This window comes from Equus asinus, chromosome 2 (genome assembly GCF_041296235.1).
Source record: "Equus asinus isolate D_3611 breed Donkey chromosome 2, EquAss-T2T_v2, whole genome shotgun sequence".
NCBI classification, from domain to species: Eukaryota; Metazoa; Chordata; class Mammalia; order Perissodactyla; family Equidae; genus Equus; species Equus asinus.
Window position 1 is genome coordinate 2,952,264 of NC_091791.1, and position 25,610 is coordinate 2,977,873.

The following is a 25,610-nucleotide window of genomic DNA, read 5'->3' on the forward strand; positions in this document are numbered from 1 at the left end:
CAGGCGAGAGAAGTCAAAGCGAGTTCCTGGGTTTGGGCGTGAGTTTGAAAAGTAAGAAAATCCCAACTTGTGTTCGCAGTGTTCTCACACCGTCAGAAACTGTCTCACCAGGACCCGGGGCATTCTCCACTTTGATGTCTCTTCTCATATCCTCCCCATCTCTTTCGTCTCTGGATTCCAAGCAGCGGCATACGACTCAGTTCCCAGTGAAGTTCTGAACAAATGTCTACTGAGAGAACACTACCATGACAGTTCCTTCTGGGTGACTCCGGAGATAAGAACCAGAGACATCAGAAAATATTAAATCATGTCCACTAGGTTTTACTTTTTGGGAAAAGTGAAAACCAGAGTTTCAATTAAAGATGGTTTCTGGGTGGTATCAAACATTGAACAGAAACTCTTCTTGACTAGAGTACACAACACCCAAATATTTGGAAACAGGCGGTCCACTGCACTAAAAATCCGTTATAGATTCCACGGAATCTCCTTTCAAATAGAGGTGTGTGCTTTTGATCTTTGCCTTTCTCCTCACCTCCAGCCCCAAGAACAATACCTTATTTATTGTACAAGCTGAATAAGTGCTTCTATTCACTGAATGATTGATATATAAGTAACTTGGTAAATGGAAAGATGGTCTGTGTTTCTTTCTTTATCACAGTTTGCTTCTCCAAATAAGATACTACTCTTGAAAATCTCAGATGGCGTGAAGTGGTTAGCTCTAGCAGCATATTATCCTTCTTCTGTAACATGTCATCACTAATTAAACACTCTGCAATTAGCACTGTGCTGGCATAGCCCACCTGCTAATGCACCTCACCCGTCTTAAGTGATAAGAGCTTTTAATTCTAAGAAATATAAATACATTTTTATCCATGTCGTGGCTTATATTCTTGGACAAAAACTTAAGTCCTGAGTGAACGCTTATCCTAATTTAGTTGTATTTCAGTCCAAGCTTAGAAGTCGCGTTTTCCCAATGAGGACTGTTTGAGTAACTCCTTCTTTAGCGTTAGTTTCCCACGGTCTCTCTAGATGTGTGAGGAAGATGCATAAGCAGTTGAAACACAGGTATTGTGCTTCCTGGAATTGAATCCTGTTTTCTCCAAATGCAGAATGTGTTTGTCCCCATTTCGTTTAGGAAAACTTTACAGAATGGCTCCTGTGTGACAAGCGCCGTGTCGGATGTGGGAGGAAAGATGCACAAGGCGAGGCCCATCCCCGGGGAGCTCAGAGCCGGGGACGGGGGGAAAGATGAGAATAGCACAGTCAAGGCCCAGGCAACCAAATTCCTCCTGGGATTTCAGGAAGGCTTCCCGGAAGACCTGCCGGGTGAGCTGGGTCCTGATGGGTGAATGGATATTTTCCAGGCCAGAGGCAGGAGCCCAAGGTTCCAGGCAGAGAGAACCACTGACAAGCGTGTCGGTGTATGTGAATGTCATGTTTAAGAACAGAGGTGTATGCCCTAGGGGAGGAGTCAGGAGCTCAACGTGACTGCAGAAGTGGGGCTCAGTGTGTCCTGGGAGCAAGAGAGACAACCAGGAAAGCAAGCAGGAGTCGGGTGCAAAAGGGCCTGTGTGTCTTCAGGAGAAGGCTGGTCTTCACCCTGTGAAAGTAGAAACACTGTCAGCTTGCAAATTCTGGAGGGAAATGATATATCTGTAAGACATACTGAGTAAAGCCCAGAAAATGGATAGGAGCCAGGAGAGGCTGGAGGCAGAGACACTGATTAGAGGCCGTTGAAATAAACAAGTGAGTCGGCTTAGGAGGGACGTCAGCAGGCATAGAGCAGAGAGCCTGGGAGAGGATGAGGTTTAGGCGAGTTCGGGAGGTAAAATTAGCCAGGAGAGGTTGTTGATCAGATGTGAAAGCTAAGAGAGTGAGAAAGACAAAAGATGGCTCTCAGGTTTCTCATTGTAGCTGCAGGAGGGTACTGCCCTTAATTTAGAAAAGCAATTTAAAAGGAGGCAGCAAAGAGAACATAAACAGGAATGAGAGTGAAGATCAAGTAGGGGACGCCTAGGGCGGTGAGCAGAGAGCCCCAGGCCACCGCTGCCTGTCTGTACTCAGGACACCCCTTACGAGAGACTTTAAAACAGGAAATGACCAGAGAGAAAAACTCTTAGCTTTGTCCCTTGGCAGCTGATTATTTACTGAAATAAATGATAGGCAAGAGCTTTAGGATGGCAAAAAGTATACACGTATATTTTGTACTTAAAGAAACAGATCCAGAGTGTGTCTAAGTATGTGAATACCACTCAGCAGAAACCAGCTGAGATTACACAATGGAATAGAATGTTCTGGATGACAGCAAGCTCCTAGATTATCCTCAGGTGTTGTTCTTCTCAAAAAGTTTAGCTGGAGGCTGGCCCAGTGGCGCAGGGGTTAAGTTTGCACGTTCCACTTCTCGCTGGCCCAGGGTTTGCTGGTTTGGATCCCAAGTGTGGGCTTGGCACGGCTTGTCAAGCCATGCTGTGGCAGGTGTCCCACATAGAAAGTAGAGGAAGATGAGCACGGATGTTAGCTCAGGGCCAGTCTTCCTCAGCAAAAAGAGGAGGATTGGCAGCAGGATGTCAGCTCAGGGCTGATGTTCCTCAGGAAAAAAAAAAACAGTTTAGCTGTATTGATAAATGATTTTATGTGTGTTTATTAGTAATACGAATTAAGCCTTATGTTGGACTATTTTACTAAAGCGTTCTCTGTTTAAAAATAAAAGGAAATTGAGAGGAACATTTGGTGTGATTTGTGGTCTGTTAGAAGGGGTTTCTCATGCTACAATAAGTACCCCCTTGTCACGCTGTGCTTTATGTCACCATATGGCGTGCAGAACATTCATATTTTATTTTTTTATTAAGGTATAATTGACATGCAACATTATATTAGTTTCAGATGTATAACATAATGATTCGTATCTGTTTATATTGTGAAGTGATCACCACTATAAGTTTAGTTAACATTCATCACATACCTAGCTACAAAAATATTTTTTCTTGTGATGAGAACTTTGAAGATTACTCTCTCAGCAGCTTTCAAATATGCAGTAGAGTATTATTCACTGTAGTCACCACGCTGTGCATTGCCTCCCCAGGACTTACTGGTTTTACAACTGGAAGTTTGTACCTTTGACCTCCTTCACCCATTTCATCACCACCCACCACTGCCCCCTCCCACCTCTGGCAACCACCAGTCTGTTCTCTGTACCTATGAGCTTGGGGGTTTTTTTTGGATTTGTGTAAGTGAGATCATACAGTATTTGTCTTTCTCTGTCTGAATTATTCACCTAGCATAATGCCCTCAAGGTCCATCCATGTTGTTGCAAATGGCAAGATTTCATCCTTTTTATGACTGAATAATATTCCATCCTCTCCTCTCTCTCTATATATATATATATGCATACAGCACATCTTCTCAATCCAGCCGTCCACCAGCGGACACTCAGGCTGTTTCCATGTCTTGGCTGTTGTGAGTAATGCTACAGTGAACATGACGGTGCAGGTATCTTTTCCAGTTAATGGTTTTGTTTTCTTCGGGTAAATACCCACAAGTGAGATTCTTGGATTGTATAGTAGTTCAATTTTTAATTTTTTGAGAAACCTCCATACGGTTTTCCATAGCGTCTGCACCAATGTGCATTCCCACCAACAGTGCACGAGGGTTCCCTTTTTTCCACATCCTTGTCAACACTTGTTAGCTCATCTTTTTGACAACAGCCCTTCCGACGGGTGTGAGGTGACATATCATTGTGGTTTGGATTTGCATTTCCCTGATGATTACTGATGTCGAGCACCTTTTTATGTACCTGTTGGCCATTTGTATGTTTTCTTTAGAGAATGTCTATTCAGATCCTCTGTCCATTTTTCAATTGGGTTGTTTGTTTTTTCGTTTTTGTTTCTGTTTGTATATATTTTTTTGAAACAAAAAATTTGTTCTTTGGAAAATCATGAAACTATACCAAAAACAGTAGCGAACAAACCACCCCACACTTCATCAAAACAACCAAAACGCTTAACCTTCTGGCAGAGTCCTCTCCTTCTTCTCTACATCGTAATTATTAACTGTTAGCCGTAGTTTATTTTTACGGGCGTTTTATTATGCACAGATTTGCGTTTATGTAACCACAGTGCACATGGTGTGCATTGTTCACTTAATGCCGCTTGCCGAGGACGCTCTGTTACCTCTGCCTCCTTCAGCTCCATCTTGTTTGAGTATGTCCCGGCCCATCCTGTAGCTGGACCATCATGTGCTTAACTATCACTTGCTGGGTATTTCCGTTGCTTCTGGTTTTCACGACTACAGATAAAGCCTAATTCATGACTTAAGATAAACATACCATTTTCGCTGTGGACTCCGATCCCTTCATGGTTCGTGCAATCTCTCTCTCCAGGATGGGGCTAGTGTGCACCACCCTTTACAAAGTGGCCCACAGTCGCAGAGTGCCAGCACACGGACAGTCCTTCTTGAGCAGGAAAGCTTCCAGAGAACAATCAGTATTTTTCTCACGGTGTGACCCTCACCACGCACCACATGGAGTAGATGCGATGAGCAGAGGTGAATCTGCTTGGAGAAGAAGGATTCATGCTTGACAGGCAGATGAGTTGCTCGACTGCCCCAGAGCACTTCCTAAGGGTGCAGGATGGGCCTGGGGTGAGGCACAGGCGCTGGGACCCCAGGTTAAAGATGTCAGCCTGAGCAAACTGAATCACCCCAACCAGGACGAGCTGCCTGACCAGCTGCCTGCACAGCCACCCATGGAGCCGCACCCTGGGGAGGGGCTGAGGGGACCCCAGGGTGATTCAGCTGGATCAAGGGAGGGCAGGTGAATGTTTTCTAGACAGACCACACGATTAGGGGAGGTCACCCCAAGGCAAACAGGGCAGCCGGGCAGACAGGCACTGACATGGAAGTTCTGGGCATTGACGGAGAGTGCTGGTAAGGCTGTAGCTCCTGATTACGAGGACCAAGTGCCCCGCACCGGGGAAATTAGTCCTAAAGAGCCAGCAGAAGCCTCTACCCCCAGGGAGAGGGAGAAGTGGGAGCCTGCTGGATCACGGTGGGCACAGTGGGGCTGGATAGGCATCGGCAGAGGGCAGAGAGGTGAGAATAGGTTAACAATGTATCTGAGGGAGACCCTCTGGAGCAGAGCGATGTTCTACACAAGCCCCTTGAAAAGAATCTGTTCATGTCTTCCCGGAAACTGTGCAGAGCTGTATTCGTGTTTCCTTTAAAATATGTTCAATGCATGAAAAGACATATACTTTAGAAGGCGTCTCTCACCAAACCTCTGGGCTTATTAACCCCTGGGTTTATTAACCCCTGGATGTTGAAATGGAAACGGCTCCCTGTCAGGACACCAAGTCCGGGCATCCTGCTTTGCCCTGCCTGTTCCATGCTGCACCGTGACAGGAACAAGAATGAGGCCGTGGGAGCTGGCACTCCCAGTTCTCACTTACAGACAGCCTGGAAGGTCACATCTCCCTGCTCTGTAGCACAAGAAAAATGACATGTTCAAAGCTCTTTCCTAAATCCTGATTCTGGGCCATGAAAACTGAAAATATGGGTAAGGACACAGGATCCGAACTAGGGGAAATATATCGCATGATGCTGCATTTCTTTTCCCAGCTATAGATTTGGTTGCACGTTTATTATGGTAGCTCACATTAGCTAAATACGGTATTTGGAGAGACATGGAATAATGCTGTGTACGATCGCCACCATCAAAGACAGATTTATGATTACCTTCAGAGGGGGTGTCATGCCCTCTGTCCATGTAACTCCTATAAATCTCTCCACTGTGCCCCAAGCATCTCTCCTGCATCTTCCCCCTGCAAGCTGATGAGTGATGAGCTGCCGTTTGGAAGTCTCTGGGAACACCGGACGGTGTAAGTGGGGATCACCATCACTAAGCCCACATCTCTCCTGGATCTGAATCACAGGGCTAGTTCACATCACCGTTTTCCATCAAAAGCTGCCGCCACAGCTGTGCACCCAGGCGTTAGCGATGAGGCATTCTCACGGCTCCTCTCAAGTTTCAGCTCCTCCTGGATTTACATTCCCGACACTGAGCCTCACAATTGTTCCCCATGATTTTGTTAATGCTGACATTTCTAGCACACCACAGAACAGAAAGGTCATCAGCTGGCTAATTTTAAAATAGCTTTTTGATCACTCATCTTTCTGGAGTGTCAAACCCTGCGGGGCTGGTGGAATTGACATGTACTTATTACCACATTTGGATTCCTGAAACCGAACTGAGTAATTTGAAGACCCGTCTGGAGCGAGCACCCGGAAGGCCATCAATCAGAGAGCAGAGCATTTAGAAAACCCCTACCAAAACCAGTGGCTGAAGACAGCAATCATATTGCTGCTTCAGAAATGTTGACGCGTCTTCCTGTAAAACAGTATTTGGGGGTCAGGATGATGGTAGGAGCAATAATAATGATTTATTGGACACTCATTACGTATTAGGTTTTATCATGAATTATTCAGTTCAATGTCTAACCACTCCAGTAGTGGGCACTCCTACGATCTACATTTTTTATAGGTGAGAACACGGACGGGTGGGGGGTGCCGTAGCTGCCCTGGTCTCCACTCAGGAGGAAAAGAAAAAGAGTTTGGATCTTGTGTGTAAGGCCTGGGCCTTGCTTGCTCAGCACAAGCCCCCAGGCCCATTGTAACCACCTGTCCTTCCGGCTCCCTTCTGGGCAGGCCGCCTGGCGGCTGGAATTTGTAACAATCTCGGGCCTGGCCATCCTGGACCCTCCCATATCTCATATAAAGAACATCGTGTCTTACAGGGACACAGAGCCCCTCTGTATGAACTACTGTTCTGGGAACACTGGTAGTACCAAGGACAGCCCCTTGACAAGCATGCAGCCTTTTTTCCTCTGCCTACTTAAGCCAGCTTCTTTCAGGGAGGTAGCGGGTGCACCTCGCTGTCCAGCCGGCCGCCACTGGACCTTCCCTGTAAGTAACTCCCAGTAAACCCGTATGTCTCTTTCCCTGTCTCCGGGTCTTTTCTTTGGTCTCCTGGCAACCTGTCCCACACTGCTCACCCAGGTGGGCATGTGGCAGAACGTTGTGTGATTAAAGGGCTCCGTAAGCAGTGGCCCCAATTATTTCTCTACTGTCTCTACTATCCCTTTTAAAATCAAAGCAACAAAAAACCCGGGCAGCTCTTCATGTTGCACAAAATGCTTTTCTTTAGAAAGAAGGGGATGAAAGAGTGAAAATTAACCTATTGTGTCACTGCCCTGAGTCCATTCTCTCGCTCTATTCTTAGCTAATCCCATGGGTGGGCACAGGGACTTAGCCGCTTCTGAAGACGAGGACAGTAAGGTGGAGGGATGTTAATGACGTGCCCAAATTGTGCAGCTGGTGAGCCGCCGAAGTTGAACTTGAACCCAGGACTCCTGATCTCCAGGCTGCACTGCTTTTAGGATTTGACTGGACGCTGTGTGCTGGGCACGGAGGGCAGAGCGTGTGTGCTAGACGAACGTTCCTGAGCCTTAGAAATGTGCTTGCACAGAGTCCATGCATGATTAAGAAAGCCTCCCCTTGAAATGCTTGATAAACACCAGCGTCTGCTTTGACAAGTTTTGCGTACCTTCCACCATTACTCTTCGCCTCAGTTTTGGGGTCAAGGGCCAGAATCAGAGCAGGAGAATTACTAACACTTATACTAATGGTTTTGGAGCAGTTTCTGTCAGACATCTGCACTGCGGCGTTCAGTTGCTACAGCACCGCTGCAATGCCTGCCCTCTCGCGGATGAGGAAACGGGGCTAAGAAAGGCCCGCCCGCTGCACGGGCACTGCCCACGCTTCTGCAGGCCAGCCTTCCCGTCAGCCCTGTGGGACGCATGTGGCTTCCACTTTGCCTGCCCCAGATGTTGGGGCAGATGCATCAGCAGAGCCCACCTGATAGCCTTTCCCCAGCGGGGGGTCCCCTCCATGACAGCCCCAGGCACTGGTCTGGTCTTGTTCTCCCTGGAGTAGCCACCAAGGAGCCCAGCTCCAGAGACAGCGTCTGCAGCCTGAATCCCTGGGTCTCAGTGCTTCCCTGTCCAGGAGGTTTCTCCCAGCCTGGGTCCCTCCTTACCTGTCACATTTCCAGGACATCACAGCCTGGAGCAAACACTATCCCCAGGAGGACTCTCAGCATCCGTCTGGGGAGCTTCACATTTACAGTTGCCCCCCTCCCCGGGCCCCTTGTTCTGTGTTTCGAACTCTCTGTTCTCACCTGCCCCACCCCAACCCCTGCCAATGGTCCCAGCTCCCCAGGCTTCTCATCCTCGGGTCACTCACTTGGGCTCAGTTACAAAGGTCACCTCCTCATGTTATCTATTTCATTGTGAAGATTGCTAGCAATGACCCCCCCTCCCGGGCCCCTCTAGTCTCCTTGTTCCTGTGGAAACAGGAACGCTCTCCCATCCTACTTGCTAGAAAGCTGATCTTTCCTTCGCATCGTTATGGTGTTGACAATCGCTTCCTGTCTCCCAGTGGGACTCTGTTTATTCCTCCATGTAAACCTTTTCCTCTTGCTATCTAATCTCCATTCATAGTGAAAAAAAGACATAAACACATTTCATTTTACCCAAACCTTTAAAAAACGGCTATCACTTTCGTTTCTTCTGAATTTTATTACCTCTGCAAATTATATAATTACTCTCGCTTATTCTTCTTAACAGATGAGAAAGTGCAAGTCTCTGTAATTACAGCTTGGATCCAAACTGCAATGATTGCAGATCCTGCATCACAGGAGTTTCCTAAGCTCAGAACTCACACTCTCACTCAGGAAGGAGGTGTACTGGTCAGGAGGACCCTGGTCATGCTGCATAACAGGCAGCCCACTGCGTAAGTGGTTTGAAACAGTGGAGTTTGTTTCACTCGTGTGACGCGTTCAGTGAGGGTCAGCAGGGGCTGTGCCATGTCCTCATTGTCCTCACTCTAGGGCCCAGGCTGATGGAGCCCCTGACTCTCGCCAGTGGCTGTGGCAGAGGGAAAAGAGATTATGGCAAGAAACCTGCAGACTCTTCAAGCTCTCACCCCAGGGACACACATCACTCCTGCTCACAGTTCATTGGCCAGAGCTGGTCAGCGACCTCAGGCCAATCAGTGAGAAGGCAGCCTCCTCTCACAGGGGAGGCTCAGAATGTCTGTGAACTTACCCAGTGTGCCACAGATGACAAACCCGACTCAGCTGTGGGAAAAATGGGGGTGCAGAGAAATTTGCTGACTTCTCTGGGAACAGCCAGCAGCACAGCCAGGACTGGAACTCAGGCGTCTCCCCAGGGGCAGTGCAGGCCCACCGCGTCACTCTCTTCACCCCGTCCGTGCAGGTGGCTGGTAATGTGGCTTTCCCGGCCACTCACCTGGTCTGTTCACATGCTGCTTTCTAAGGACGCCATGCCCACACAGACCCTCAAGCTCAGGGTTCCCTCGTCTGGCCATCAGTTTCTGTAAGACCTCCAGACGGGTCAGCAGGTGGGGCCTTTATTTCAATGATGTTACATATGCATCTAATCACTCTTACTCTTGAAAACTCATGGAGCCCAAGAGGAGCCCTGCAAAGAAGGGCCAGCAGCCCATGGGAGCAGGACCCAGGGCTAGAGGCGAGGCAGTAGGCAGCCTTGGCGATAGGGTTATCTGTTTCGGAGAAGAGGAAGGCAAAAAAAGGCAGGGACCGATGGCCTGCCTTGGTCTGATCACTGTCAATCTTCATAATTCCGGGGACCAGAGTGTTATTCTTGGAGGCAGAGCCGACTGACCTTCTTGGGGCCATTATCACCAGGCACCAGGATGGCTAAAAGGCTGAATTCTGTGGGACCTTCACCCACACACATGCACAGGTATGACTGTGACCCCTCTCTCAAGTCTAGCCTGCTCAGTTATATATGTCGAGGTCAATGTCGACCCTCATGACCCAGCTGCTTGCATATTGGGGTAAAGGGTATTGGTGCCGTGCACACTGCTACCTCCCGTTACTGACGGCTGGATAGAATCTGCTGAGGGGCCCGTTGTTACAGCCTGCAGGACTAGAAGCAGGATTTGTGTGTAGAAACTGTTTGTTTCAGTTTCTTTTTTCTCAGGTCCGCAAAGCCTGAGGTTTTTGGCTCTGAAAATAATGACAACTAGAAATGTGATTGGAAAATTCAAATTCTGTTCTGGTCGAGGATTTAGTTTATAATTAGTTCTGGGTACCAGTGGCTAGGTCCGAAGAATGAAACCCTGCATTGCATTTAGAGATGTATTGCCGGAGAGCATAAACCACCTCACCAGTCATCCTAGAGTGCCAGACGCTGTCCCATCAGCAGACCCAGAGCACTGACACGTCCACCCTGAGTCTGGAAGAACATGCAGCTCCTGTCTCCATTGCTGGGACATTCTGGCTGCTTTGCTCACGAGGCACACCCCACATGTAGCATGAAGGGGAATCATACTTAGTGAGCCACCAATACCCCATAAACTGGTGAAGCCTGGTTAACTGGTGAACTCTGCCAAGGGCAACGGCAGGCTGAGCAGGTGCTGCAGGTGGCACTGCCAGGACATCTCCGCTACTGAAGGAGCAGGTGACAAGCATTCTTGGAGATGACCAGTGCACATCAAACAATTCTCTCTTCTGGCTTTGTGAAACAAACCCCGTCCTGCCAGGCTGTGGGATGTATTCAAAACCCAGTCGTTCGCACCGGGAGGAAGAAGTGCTGGTCTTTGTTCTGCTCCTCTGATGGGACTCTCTCCACAGTTGCGACAGCAGTGGGTTGAGCAGCATCAATCTGTGTGTTACAAAAGAAGCTAAGGCCTCCCAGAGGCAGCTGGTCATTCATCCCCGACACACGTTCCTCGGTGAGTATCTCAGCGCCCCCTGTCAACTGCGTCTGTGAGGGAGGAAATGTCAGTGCTTGTGACATTAATACCAGGGTCTCCCAAACAGCGCCCCCATTGTTTGCATCCACAATGTTTGGGGAAAATAAATATCACGTACGGTCCTCAAAACTCAGAGAGTCGCCAGTCCAGCCAGATAAACGTAAAGGATGAAAGTGAATAAAAGTCGGATGACCCTGCAAACATCACAGAAACAACTATACATGAATGTGGTGGGCCATGGCCATGTTCTGAGGGGAAAAAAGAGACGGAGACAGTGAAAGGGAAGCAAGTCAATCCTGGAAGACTTCGTGGAGGAGGTATTTTAGACAGTTTGAACAATGTGGTTTCAGTTGTTGGAGACGGGAGAGAGCAGAGCAAGCGTTGAAGAGGCATGAACCAAACTGAGGTCAGGATTTGGGGAGTTGGCTTGCCTGAACCTGGAAACAGGGTCAAGTCCCATGAAAGAGGGGCAGCCCAGGAGGAGGGAAGAGGGAAGGTGTAGGAGGGGGCAGAATGGTCTTCATAGGGTGCAAAGGTCTGGGTGGCTCCTTGGCCCACTGCTCCCTAGCCGTGTTCCTCCTCCAGGCTCTCCTGCAGATGACTCCATTTTCCTGTGCATGTCCAGGTTGCAGGGTTTGACATGGAGAACAGTATCGCTGAGAGCCCGAATCACCAGCCCAAGCCACGGGGGAGTCAGCTGACAACATCTCTGTTCACCCTGTCACGGTGCAGCATCTGTCAGCCTGTGTCACCACAGCTCAAGACAACGCTGGGTCTCCTAGGTTCTCGGAACCCTTCCCCGAAAACAGTGCGATGGCCTCCAGGTGACTGAACGCAGGTACAGCTGACCCACCAACACTCAACCACCCCGTGACTCCACCAGTAACCAGCCACCGCCCACACACCTGCTCTGAGCCCAGCGCCAGGGGCTGTGCACACAGCGCTGCTAACAGTCAAGAGAACCCCACAACAGGGGGTGTATGTTTGCACTGAATGTTCGTATCCCCCAAAATTCCTATGTTGAATCCTAACCCCCAAGAGGATGGTGTTAAGAGGTGGGGCCTCTGGGGTCACTGCGTCATGAGAGTGGAGCCTTCATGAATGGGATTAGTGTCCTTGTAAACGAGACCCCAGAGAGCTCTCACCCCATCTCCACCATGTGAGGACACAGTGAGGAGACTGTCATTGGCACCCTGAGAGAGTGATCTCCCCAGAACCCCACCATGCCAGCACCCCGATCTCAGACTTCCAGTCTCCAGAACTGTACTGAATGTATTTCCATTGTTTATAAGCCGCCCAGTCATGGTATTTTTGTCATAGCAGCCTGAACTAAGACACTAGTAGAGAAACTGGGGCTCAGAAAGTTGAAATAGCAGGCCCAAAATCACACGGCAGGGCTCCTGTGTTGGGATTTGAAAGCGAGTCTATTCAAGGCCCAGACTCTGTGATGTCCTCATCCTCCCTCCCTCTCTTCCTGTCTCTCTCCATTGGGTGATCAGGGAGATTACAAGAAGAAAAATTTAAGAGGTTGAAGGTCTTGGGAGAATCGAGGCCCTGGTACAGGCTGCAGGGTGCAAAGTTGACTCCCTTGTCCTGGATTCCCAACTCCTTCAATCGGGGGCTCTGAGCTCTGAGCGGCAGGTACCAACATCTACCTGAGGTTCAGAGCCTGGACCCCAACACCATCCACTCTTATCCAGGCGCCGCTCCAGCTCCCTGTGGATTTGACCCTGTCCCTCTGCAGCTGCGTCATCAGGGGCCACACTGGTAAAGGCTCACTCCCATTGCCCTGTTGTCTCCCCAGAGTCATGAGAGATGCCCCAGTGCTGCCATCCTGTTACCAGACCAAACATGGGCCCTTCTGTGGGAGTTAAATCAAACTGCACCAGAAAAAGTTGTCTCACAAAGCAGAAATTTTATTTGCAGCATGCAGCAAAGAAAATGGAGACCATCTGGAATAATTTCACAAAGCTATGGACCCTGAGAACAGGGAGGGGCTTATCTCTATTTGGGTGGGTAATGAAAATTCAAAGGGGAAGTGTCATCATCGCATGGAGAGGTCGGCACAAGCATGGATTGACATCACACTTCTACATACACCGCATGACCTAAAAATGGCTGCTCTGCCCCCCACAGAAGAGGGGATCCATGACACAAATGAGGGCAGGTTACTTTAGCCCAGCTCTCTGCCCATCTGTGCAGGCGTCAGCCTCATGTCGAGGTCTGGACTGCTCTGGTCCCATTCAGAGTGGCGGGGTCCAGGGTGGTTGTGGCTTAGAGCTTCTTCCTGGAACAGCTGAAAACTGCGTAAGTTCAAGGCCCCAGGGAGTTAGATAAAGGAACACTTTCCCCTTGCAAGAAGACGAGAGAATTAGGTCAAACACAGAGGTTAGAGTTTAGGCAGGACAAGAGAAGTGGGTAGGGTCCACGTCTGGTGACAATCCTTCCCTCAGAACCACTTCCTTCTCCTCCAGGGCTTTTGTCACCCTGTCTAGCAGGTGATAGACCATGATGGGAGGACAATTTCCTTATAGGAAACATCTGGTGGGGGAGGGGAGTGGTCTCTGCCTGTAGATTTCTTCCCCCCTTTTTGCCTGCAGGAAAAATAACTGAGTTATCTTCTGCAAACCCAGAGCTTCCTGCCACACTTCATTCTGGTCCCTGAGGATGTAGGTGGAAGTGTCAGCTACAATCCCTGGCCTGTGGCTGTATTTTTGGGTGGAATCTCTGCTCTTCCCTTCTACTGTCCCTTGTTACATTATGCACATTTCTTGGAGATTTTCTTTACACTTGAGTCTTTAGGTTACCAGAAGCTGAGGGATGTTTAACATTAGCCCAGAGATGGACAGTGTACCCTTCTCCCAGAGATGAGCAGAAAGACCTATGGGGCTTGGGTCTCCTCAATGTGGGCAAGATGAGAATGCCTGTGTTCCTATGGGCAGTTAGAATTTGTTAGGGGGAAACATAGACTGGGTTTGCACGGTATGGAAGCGCCTGTGTAACAGCTGTGTATGGCTGCACGGCAGCCATAGGGCTGCGCTGTGCTGGCAATCATGCTGTTCTCCCCCAGCTGCAAACCCACTCTCCTATCCTCTGGTGATGCTGCAGCCCAGACTTTACAAACCACATTTCTGATTCTCCAGCTGGCTCTGTGTTAGGCTGTGCCAAGAGGAGATGCCAGTGGGAGGCTGCTGGGCTGGCAGACGAGGACAGAGACAGCTCTGTCCTATAGGCTGCTGATTTTATAGGCTAGTGTGGCTCCTGAGAACACCACACTAGGAATATGTTTTCACCTTGCAGGCCGGGGAAGTGCCTTCCTGTAAATGAATCCAGTTTGCAGCTCTTCCCAGACCAGCAGGATCAGCCCATCTCACACAGCACTCTCTCCTTACATCTCTGGGTAGTAGCCCCCGGACCCTCCTCCAGCTCAGAGACGGTGGCACCAGCCGGCCAGCACCCACTCCCCTCTGCCCCCAAGCTCTGCAGGCACCCACCTTCTCGTTCCAAGTTTCAGTGATCCCCGCCTCTTCTCTTCTCCTGCTGTGGCAGTTGCTTCTGCAGTCACTCCCTCTGTGATACCTCAGTTGCTTCCATTTATCAGTCACCCAGTTAACGGCTCTATATTAAACTATCTCTGCTTAGCAGCTGGTGCTTCCTAACCACCTGGTGTACAGCCTTTATAAAATTACACCTGCTAAGAGGGGCGGAGTCTGTGGGTCGGAGCGCTAGCTGACCCACTGGCTCTGGGAGTGCTGGCACCTCGGAGAAGTGACACAGACTTTCTGTTCCTCCGTGTTCTAGTCCAGGAGGTTAAGATCCACTTCACAGGGCTGTTCTGAGGATTAAGGCAGTTAAAAACACCGAGTACCAAGAACGTCTTCCAGAACATGGAGGGCGTGACACAAACATTAGCTGCCATGACTATTATTATTACTACTATTGTTATGAAAATGCAGAAGAGTACTCTTCAAAAGGTAATAAACATCCCCAAATCTTACCTCCTAATAATAACCATTATTAATATTATATCAACATTGATGCAGATTTTTCTGCCTGTACAGCTAGAATAGAAACAATGAGTACAGGGGAATAACGTTTTACTCTAATGGAATCATAATACACATTACCATTTAATAAGTGTATTAAGTTTCATTTTACTAGAATTAAACAAAAAAAGTAAAACTGAGGAAATTCTTGATTTTTAAATAAGTATCTCTTTTCTTTATATTTTATTGCACACAAGATCCCTCTGAGATTTAAAAAATAAAAATTTTGTGAAAAATATTGAGAGTTCCACCCTCTGTTTAGATAAGTTTCCATTTTACTCAGTGTTGATTGACTCATTTTTCTGGAAGAAGAGATTTCAAACGCATGGGATTGTCCCACTCGTTTCTCACCTCCTTCCATTTTCGTTGGAGCTGGTATTACAATTTGATCGTTATTGTCAAGGTTTATAAAGCATTCTGTTCTAGGACAGTAATTCTCTGGGTGTTTGCTATCAGGGCCATATACAAATGCACCTGTGCTCACCACAAGCCCTCACACCACAGCTTTGCCATCCTCAGAGCTCTGTTTTTGTTCAGCTCTTGTTTTTCAAAATTCAATTGTCAGGCAGACGTTTCAGAGGATGTATAGCGGCAATATTCCTAGAGCCCTCTCCTGCTTAAGACGTGGGCTGCTGGTGATCTAACGCTAGACACCCACACTCTTCCTTACTGTTTATGTGTTTAGGAATACTTCCTTCATTTATTATTATTTTCTTTAACTGACGGCTAAAATATTCTATAATGAGTTAAAAATGGATAAGTTTGCTGGAGGTGCAATATGACCTCCAGCCTCAATTCACTCCAACGGAAGCCTTGCTGGGTCGGCCATAGCACCGGATGGTGCTGGGTGCCCCCCTCCACCTCCGGCGCTCTGGGGGAGATGCACCTCTTCCCATGACCTGCTCTGACAGGAGAGCTGTGTCCTGGGAGGCTCAGCTCAGTGGTGGGCGGAGGGGCCAAGGCCCTAGAGTAAAGCTCTTTGTTCCTTCCTGCACATCCAGGCTCCTGCCTGGGACAATTTCCCTAAATCCCAAGAAGTCCCTTTACTTGTAGTGGACCTTGTGATGCACTTCTCATGGAAATAAGTTATCCTGGCTCCCGTTTTTCTGAAAACACTTCTACTTTACCTTTTAAAAAAAATCAGCTTTGAGGAATAATTTGCATGAGATAAAATGCGCCTGTGTTAAGTGAACAGTTGAACAAGTTTTCGCGAAGGTACACACCCATGTAACCACCCCCACAATCAAGACATGTAGCATTTCCACCAACCCAAAAAGTCTCTCATGCCCCTTTGCTTTCCGTTTCCGGGGCCACCATACACTCAGCTCCAGGCAATCCCTCGTCTGCCTTCCGTCAGTTGGTTCTATCTGTTCTAGAATTTCACATCAATGGGTCACACAGCATGCACTCTTTTGTGTCCAGCTGCTGGCACTCAGCACACTGTGGTTGGGGTCGATCGTGGTCGAATCGTGATGCAGTAATCTGTCATGCAAACATGACAGAGTGTGTTCATTGTTCACCTCCCCATGCATGTCTGTGTTGCGTCCAGCTTCCACATCTGCACTTTTGAACAATACTGTAAGCGGGCATAAGCGTCTGGATTGGAAACATTTTCCTTTCGGTACCTTATAGATGTCCTAGCATTTCCAAGAGGCTGAGGTAATAATGGACTCCTCGACCTGAGTCGCTCCACACAGCCTCAAAAATGAATAGTGTGCAGAAAATTAAGAAGAAATAAAACCTCTTCCACAAAACAAAAAGGCAAACAACACCACAGACTTCAAGGCACCTAGTGGAAGAAAATAAACCACCCGATCATAGTGGAGACGTCTCTTGAGCTTCCACTGCGAGTCTTTGTGGAAATCTAGTGAGATTAGCAGGAAAATGCACTGAAAAGGAAAGACGAAAACAAAGGACTAAAATATACCTAAAAACTTCCCTGAAAATAGAAAATCAATCCTAAATGCAAACAGTCTAAAAAGAACACACTGACTCCAGAGAAGGTTCTTAAACTAAATGGGACTCAGAAAGCTGTAGCTTCTGGGGGAGAAGAGGGTAAAATTGAGGGAAAGGCTCCCATTGGAAATTGGGTAGTGGAAGGAAACAGGAAAAAGCGAGAGGGGAAATTTAGAGTCCTGCAGGATAAAATAGATCCCAAACATCAAAGGCCACGCAGACCTTTCATCCATCACCCACCAAAATTTTGTTATAGGAGCTACATTTTACTACAATGGCCAAGTTGCTCTTAAAATATAAAACTTATCTTCCAAACCATCACAGTGTGAATAGACGTAAGCAGTCTTCATCTGTATAAAGCGAATGCAAGAATAAACAGAAAATTTTAACCAAAGTATTTAAGCTGACAAACCATCCGCCAAAAAAACAAATGTAGAGTAAAACTGATGCACCACTCCAGAGTAAATTAAATACCCTCATACAAGCATTTGAGGATACCAGAAATTCAGAAATTAAAATTTAAAAAATAAACCAAAAAGGGCAGAAGTCAAATAAGAATTATCGAACTCAGAAAAAAAATAGAAGATACTGTCATATGACAAATGAAGGCAAACCCATAAACTGCCCAAGAGAGAGTAGATTTCTTTCTTCCTTCCTTCCTTCCTCCCTTCCTTCCTTCCTTTCTTTCTTTCTTTCAAGATTCACACTGAACTAACATCCATGCCAATCCTCTGTTATTTGTTTTTTCAGTGTGTGGGCCACTAGCACAGCATGGCCACTAACAGAGTGGTGTAGGTCTGTGTCCAGGAACCAAACCTGGGCTGTCAAAGAGGTCACACGGAACTTAATGACTAGGCCACCAAGGATGACCTGAGAGAACATGTTTAAACAGGATTTTATTAAAAGTAGAAAAAGTCATAATAATTAGGAGAATAAAAATATAAGAAAAAAGAAATAGAAACAGTCAGAAAAAGTGGTTGAAATGGAGGACAGGCAAGAAAACAAAAATATGTATAATTGGAGTTCCTCAACAAAGAAAAACAAAACAATACATCACAGCTAACATTTAAACCCATAGTTCAAGGACACTTTCCAGAAATAAAAGGAGACATAAGCCTACATTTTTCAAGTGCCTACAAGGACCAGAGAAAATTGACCCAGACTGATCAGCTCTAAGATCTTAGCCTGGCAAAAATATTAGGTTTTAAAAGCTAAAAGCAAACCAACAAATGAAAAAACCCTCAAGGGAAAATATAAAAATTACCTAAGGGCAAGAAAATTAGTCTGTTGCCAGACGTCTCAAGGCAGCAATGGGGCAAAATTTTCAATACATTTGTGGAAAGAATGTGTGAAGTAAGGATTTTCTATCCAGCCAGAAGCAGGCTAATGGCCTGGCTCTGGGACAGTGACTTGGACCATGTAAGAACGCAAGGGCCACTGTCCTCGTGAGCCATCTTCAGGAATCTGCTAGATGCTGAACTTCACCTAACCAAGAAATAACTGAAGAAACTTGGGGAAAAGACGGATGATGATTATTTAATATATTTAATTGACCATTTCAGACTAAAATAATATAGGTGGGGATGGGAGCCAAAGAATAATACATATGTATTACATATTTTGGCAAAATGTAAATAATGAAACTGAAAAGGGAGAAAAAACAAAAAAAGAAAGGGAAATAAGCTTACCGACTGCGGTATGGAGCACAGGGGACTGTCAACGATACCACCCAAACTAATTTTAAAATATCAGGGGGCTGGCCCGATGGCCTAGTGGTTAAAAGATCATGTGTTCCGCTTGACCAGCCTGGGGTCCACGGGTTTGCATCCTGGTCACAGACCTACGCACTGCTCACCAAGCCATGCTCTGGCAGAATCCCACATACAAAATAGAGAAAGATTGGCACAGATGTTAGCTGAGCAACAATCTTCCTAACCGAAATAATCCCCAAACAAACAAAAACAATCAGGCAGTAACATACTAAACAAGAACACAGAAATCTAAGGGATTTAAAAATGTGTAAGTACAAAGTTACCATGAGAACAAAACACAACGAATGTAAATGCCAGAGAGGGAGAAGAACTAAAATTGTGGAGAAAACTCATCGCAGAAGGAAAGGAAATAGCAAATATGTGTGAACAAGTCCAGCAACCGTAACATGAAATAATCTAATTGCAGTAAGGGCCATATAAAGAAATGTGAATGAGTTTAACTGAGCTATTAAAAGAAAATTATTTCCAATTTGTTTCAGAAAGTAAGATTTAACTATGCTGCATGCACAAGACACATCTGAAAACAAAGCAGTTCAGAAAGCCCAAAATAAGAAGACAGATGGAGCTCTGCCAGGCGCCTGAAAACGGCGAGAAAGCAGAGGTTGTGAGCGTCAGTGACAAACGTTACGAGGAAGGACATGACTTAGTGCTAGAAACAGAATTCACAATAAAGCTCCAACAGTTATGAACACCTGTGCCAAAAATAACAGTAAACACCTCCATAAAGGAGAAAATATAGAAGCGGACAAAGATAAGTTAGCAACATACTCAATAAGACAGAGCCTGCTGAACCCTTCAAAAGTCACTCCTTGGCACAGATGGACCTTCCACCAGAAGTGACCGTTTATTATGTCACAAGGAATATATCAATACATTCCACAAAGCAGACAATTGGAAATAATGTTTTCTGGTCACAATGTAGTAAACCTAGAAACTAATAACTAAACTAAAAATCAAAAATTTAGGTCAGCCTGGAAATTTTAAAAAAACAAACCTTCAATTAAACAACTCTTAGATGAAAGAGGAAATGCAAATTGAAATTACAGAATTTCTAAAAAAAATTTTAATGGTTATGGAATTCATTGAAGCGGTAATGAGAGGAAACCGTGTAAGTGCCTGTGTCCATAGAAACACAAATAAACAAAAAAGGTAGAAAAAGAATAAAAAGTAAACCAAAATAAAGCACTAAAAAGCAAACAGAAAATAAAAGCGGAAATTAATATAGTAGAAAATAGAAAAATAGTAGACCTAATTAATAATCAAAACCTGGGTTTTTAAAAACGAAATCAAAGTAGATAAACAACTGGCTACCTTGATTAGGAAAGGGGAGAATAAAGAACAAATGTATATATTTTTAAAAAATTACGTCTGTAATAACCAATCGCCTTTAAAATAAAAGTTAAGAACTACCATAGGAGATTATTTGCAAACTCTATGCAAATAAACTTGAAAATCTAGATGAAAGGATAATTTCCTGTGAAAAAAAAGTTCTCCAAAATCAACCCTATTAGAAGTAGAAAGTTTAAACAGGATAATTTTTTAGAAGTTAGAAATATATTGAAGAACTCCCCACAAAAGATGCGAGGTCCTGATAATTTCACAAGGAGATTATACTAAAACGTCAAAGATTAAATATTTCCAAGGCTGCATAAATGTTTCTGTGCAGAAGAAAGTGAAAAAAAACCCTCTTTATGAAGAAAATGAAGTATTTACACTTGCACCTGATAAAGACAATACAAAGTAACCTGCTCAACATTAGAGGGGTGCTAAGTAAAACCACGCTGAAAGGCCATTTCCTACTCATCAGATTTTCAAAATTGAAATGTTTGCCAATACTTTCTGATTCTAAGGCTGTCGGGGAAGAGGCATTGGCCCACATTGCTGGTAGGAAGGATGTCAACATGCCCTTAAGGAGGGGAAATTGGCAATATGATCATGCCCTGCATGATGATGTTTCGCTCAAGGACTGACCCCCCACATACAAGGGTGGTCCCATAAGGTTAGTTCCATACAGCTGTGCCACCTAGGCTTGTGTGAGTAGACTCCATGATATTCGCAAGATGAATTGCCTAGAAATGCGTTTCTCAGAAAGTATCCCCACCGTTAAGCAACCTGTGACCACATAAAACCCATGTGTGTACTTGTCTTTGACCCAGCCATCCCACTTCTGTGAATTTACCCTGAAGTTGTCCCTTCAGCAACGTAAAGATATAGATTAACAAAGTTATTCACTGCAGCATTGTGATTACGAAATAAAGATAATATCTAAACTGAGGGGAGGCACTCTAAGTCCCACCTGCCAGCTGCCAGCTTCTGTACACAATTTTGTGGGAACACAGCCCTAACTATTAACTTATGTTTTATCTACAGCTGCTTTGAACTACTGAGGGGGAGTTGAGCCGAAGCAGCAGGGACCCCGTAACTTGCAAACCTCGAACACCGACTCTCTGGCGTTGGAAGCAAAGGTCATCCTCCCTCTGTTGGTCAGCCTCCCTCTGTCATAAATGACAAGACAGAGGAGATTGATTGATTGAGTTACGGGGAGACCACACAAAGGGGCATTGTGCCGATAGAAAAACGATTAAGGAATATTCCTGTTAACTGGCTGTGTTGTTAAGTGGAACTGCAAAGGGCAGAAGAGTACGTAGGATGTAAAAAGAAGAAATAAGAATATTTATTGGTTTATTTTTACAAAAATAAACACAGGAAAAACAAGTCAGAAACTGCTGAGGTCTGTTACCTGCAGGGCACATGTGGCAGAAGGCAGAGGGGCTGGGGGCACATGGCTTTGAGTATGATTTTCCGTGCGGTTTTGAATTTGGGGACCGTGTTGAGATTTTACAGACTCAAATCCCTGCATTCTACTGAATAACACGATCACGCCGCAGGGAGGATAAACTAAACCAGGAACCTCCCAACAAGGTAATTTGACAGTGTAGCCTGATTATAAAGACCAAGGGGAAAAAAAAAAGACTACAAACAAATATGGAACTCTAGCTAGTAAGCTTATTTCTTCAGTGGTGTAGGTTCCACTTCTGAACATGCTTCCCTGAAGGCAGGACTGTGTGAATGAGCGAATACACAGAGGGGGCTGGGGTAGGTTCCTCATGGAGGGCGGATTCCAAATACGGGAAGGGAAACTAGGTCATCCTTGCTACCTTTGAATTGAACTAGAACTGTGAACATCCACAACTCTGTTATGATCCACTGACGAGAACGCAAAATCATTTCCATGCTTTTCCTGTCAAGAAATGCAAAACCGGAAGGTAATCACGAGGAAACATCAGACAACCCCACACTGAGGGCAGCTTTATGAAATCAAGTTTCCGTACGTTTTCAAGACATCAAAGTGATGAAATGGAAAACTGAGGAGTTGACCTAGATTAAGAGGCAACTAAACATATCTGGCTTGGATGTCAGGCTGCAAAAAATAAAATAAGTACAAAGGACATTATTGGGGCAACTAAAGAAACTTGAATAAGGATTTTTGAATTGGATCATACATCTTATCAGTGCAAAATTTTCTCCTTTTGAAAATTTTACTGTGTAACTGAATGCCCTTATTCTAAGGACACACACACCAGTGTTTAGGGAGGAAGGAACACTGTGTCTGTAGCTTACTTCTAATGAGAAATATACAGATGGATATGACTTGAGTTACATAGAGTCACTGAGAGAGAGAAGATGCACAAATGATAAAGGGGTGGAGACATGGAAATACTCAGTGGATTTGGGTAAAACATAGACAGGGAGAATTTATTATTCTTGCACTTTTTCTAATTTTGAAATTTCATCCAAATAAAAAGTCTCCCAAAATGATGTTATTCCAGAATCTTCTGGATCCCATTTCCATTGAAAAATAAGCTTTCAGTCTTATTGCTGCTCCCTGAATGTAGTAGTTCTTTTCTTCCTTCTGACTGCTTTTAAGACTTCTCTCATCTTTGCTTTCCAGCAGCTTGAGAACAGTTTAGCAGGGTGGGATTCTCTTTGCACTTATCCTGCTTTGGGTTTGGAGAGTGTCTTAAATCTGTGAGCTGATATCTTTTAGAAGATTTGGGTATCTGTTATGGACTGAACTGTGTTCCTCCAAAATTTGTATGTTGAAGCCCTAACCCCAATGTGATTGTGTTTAGGGTATCACCTTTAAGGAGGTCCTGAGGGTTAAATGAGGTCATAAGAGTGGGCCATGATCCAATGAGATTGGTGCACTTACAAGAAGAGGAAGAGACACAGAGAGCTGTCTTTCTCCACATGTGCACAGAGAAACGCTGGTGTGAGGACACAGAGAAGGTGAGGAGAGAGGTCTCCCCAGAAACCAGCCCTGCTGCTACCTTGACCTTGGAAGTCCAGCCTCCAGAGCTGTGAGAAAACAACTTTCTATTGTTCAAGCCCCACAGTGTGTGAGATTTTGTTATGGCAGCCTGAGCTGGCTGATCCAGCATCAGTTTGGGGAAATCCACAGCCAGCCCTTTGCAAACATGATGGATTCTCTCTCTGCTTTCCCTCTGGGATTCTGATTTATAGAGATTAGACCTTTTGCTATGCCCCACATGTCTCTTACACTTTTCCTTTCCATTTTTTATTCTTTTTCCTCTTTGTGCATCATATGGAATACTTCCAAATGAATTATCACCTAGCTCACTGATTCCTTATTCTGATGTGTCTCATCTCTTGTTAAATTTATTTGTTAAATTGTTAATTTAATTTATGGTTGTTTTAGCTCTAGAATTTCTGCTTAGTTTTTTAATGGATTCTAGGTGTCTGATGAAAATTTTCATCCTTTTCTCTATATTCTTAATTACACTAGTCATAGCTATTTTAAAGTTCATGTCTGGCAACTCCAAAATCGGATTCATCTGTGGGTCTCTTTCTAATATCTATTATTTTTCTTTGTTCCTAGTTATTCAGTACTGATTTTATCAGGCCTTGTAATTTTTTATTGGATATCAGACTTTACAGCTTTATAGATAAAGGGAAATTTTAGAGGTTCTGGATGATGTTTGTTTTCCTCCAAAAAGGTTAAGTTGTGTTCTGGCTTGCAAGTTAGGGGATCATCAGAGCACACTGGCCTTGTCAAAGATTAGTTTTAGGATTCGTTAAGGTTGGCCTGTATCAATCTTTCCATCACCCTTAGGATGTGGTCCTTACTACTTGGATGCACCTCTTTTGAGCTGCCAGTTGAGTCTGTGGTGCTTACCAAAGCCCTTCACCTTGGCAGGGTTTGAATTCCTGCCTCTTCTGCATCCTGTGGATGCTGAAAAATCTCTTTTCAATATTTTGACCTGTCAGTTCCTATTTTCCCTGATTTCTAGAGTTCTTGCCCTGCACACGTGCAGCATAGGAGTTAGCCAACAACTTGCAAGAGAGTTGCTTATAGATGTTCCAGCTCACTTCTCTGAGATCCCTTCTCTCTGGGATTTAGACCCTCAATTTTAAGCCACTTTGTTCTCCCTGAACTCTGATTCTGTCTCCTCAGCCGTTTGCATAATGCTTGGTCTCTTCCAACTCTCCTCCTGCTCCCCCCACCTGAATCCTTTGAAAAGGAATTCAGCCCCAAGGAAAATATGAAGGTAATTGTGAAGCTCACCTCTTCTGCTTCCATCCTTCCAAGAGTCACAACTCAAGTCCTGCCTGCGTTAATTGCTCCCCATCTCTCCACACCAATTAAGCATGCTTGGCCGTGCACATATACCCACAGGCGTGCACACACGCACACACACACACTCTTTGATAACTGCTTCCACTGGGAGGTTTATTATAGTGTATCTGCACTGCCAGAACTAGAGTACCAGATCTTTTCTGAAGTCGATGTAAACAAGGGACCTGAAAGATAATATGTGATATTTAAAATACCCCCAGAAATTTTGAAACAATCAGCAAATCTGAGTAAAGATAAGAAATAAATAAAACTTTCTAAATAAAACTGAAACTAGCACATTTATTTGATCAGTAAAGCCAGAAAACAATGCTAGAATCTTGTGGAGCTCCTTATGTTCAAATTTAAAAAAAGAAAATCTGTTTAAAATATTTTACTAGATTCATTAAAGCAAGATCCAGTGTCATAAATTCATTGTTAAAAAATAAGGAGTGGAAAAATAAGTTAAAAACATTCTCCAGCTCATCCATTTATTTTAAACACATGTGGTACATTTGATTGAAATACGAAATTCCATCCCAAATTATTAGAATTAAGATTATTTTCTTGCATAAATAATAATTGATTTTGTATTTTTACTGAAGGCATATAAATTCACAAGCCAAAATATGATCAGGATAAAGATCATTCTGGAGAGTTAGAGGAGTCAGGCACAAACCCACGAAACTAGTAAGAGAGAAGAAGTGGTGCAGGGGTGCGTTTGAGAGTCAGATTCCCTGGGTTCGAAGCTGGCAGCCTCGTTCAAGCCTCGACGCACACATCTGAACAGTAGTACCTTCCTCCTAGGGTTGCTGAGAGAGCAAAGGAGTTAACGTAGCAGAAGCTGCTGGGACAGTGTCTGGCACACAGAGGCACTGGATGCTTGTCGGCTCTGATTCAGAGATGGATGCTTCCAGTGGGCCCACGTCTCACGTGCAGGCAGCCCTCGGATGGCATCGAAGTGAACTTCAAGAGCACACACCTCCCTGCGCTGGACATCCCTCTGGAACGAAGCAGGCGTCTGAAAGTGCTGCTCCTCTTTTCCATCACGGCCAGGTCAAGATACAGGCTGATGACATGTGCTCCTTGCTCCAGGCCCCTGCTTCCCCTCAGAGAATGGGGGGGCCCTCCCATAGGAAGAGGAGGGCACAGCCAGTCCTGTTTATCCTGGGGGTGAGACAGGGGGCATGACCATATTGTCACCTTGGAGGGACAATGTAAGAAGCAGCCACTGCCTGGCAAAGAATTGTGACGCATGGGGGACTGGCCCCATGGTGGAGTGGTTAAGTTCATGCGCTCTGCTTCAGAGGCCCTGGTTTTCACTGGTTTGGATCCTGGGCATGGACA

The 25,610-nt window shown here is 45.5% G+C and overlaps 1 long non-coding RNA gene across 1 annotated transcript; it reads left to right on the plus strand.

Annotated features, from left to right (window-relative positions):
* The first annotated feature begins 6,831 nt into the window (after positions 1-6,831).
* LOC139039800 (uncharacterized) lies at positions 6,832-15,131 on the plus strand. Its single transcript, XR_011493026.1, has 5 exons — positions 6,832-6,957; positions 8,679-8,844; positions 10,733-10,833; positions 11,480-11,692; positions 14,155-15,131. It is a non-coding gene; the product is annotated as an uncharacterized lncRNA (long non-coding RNA).
* Positions 15,132-25,610: the final 10,479 nt, after the last annotated feature.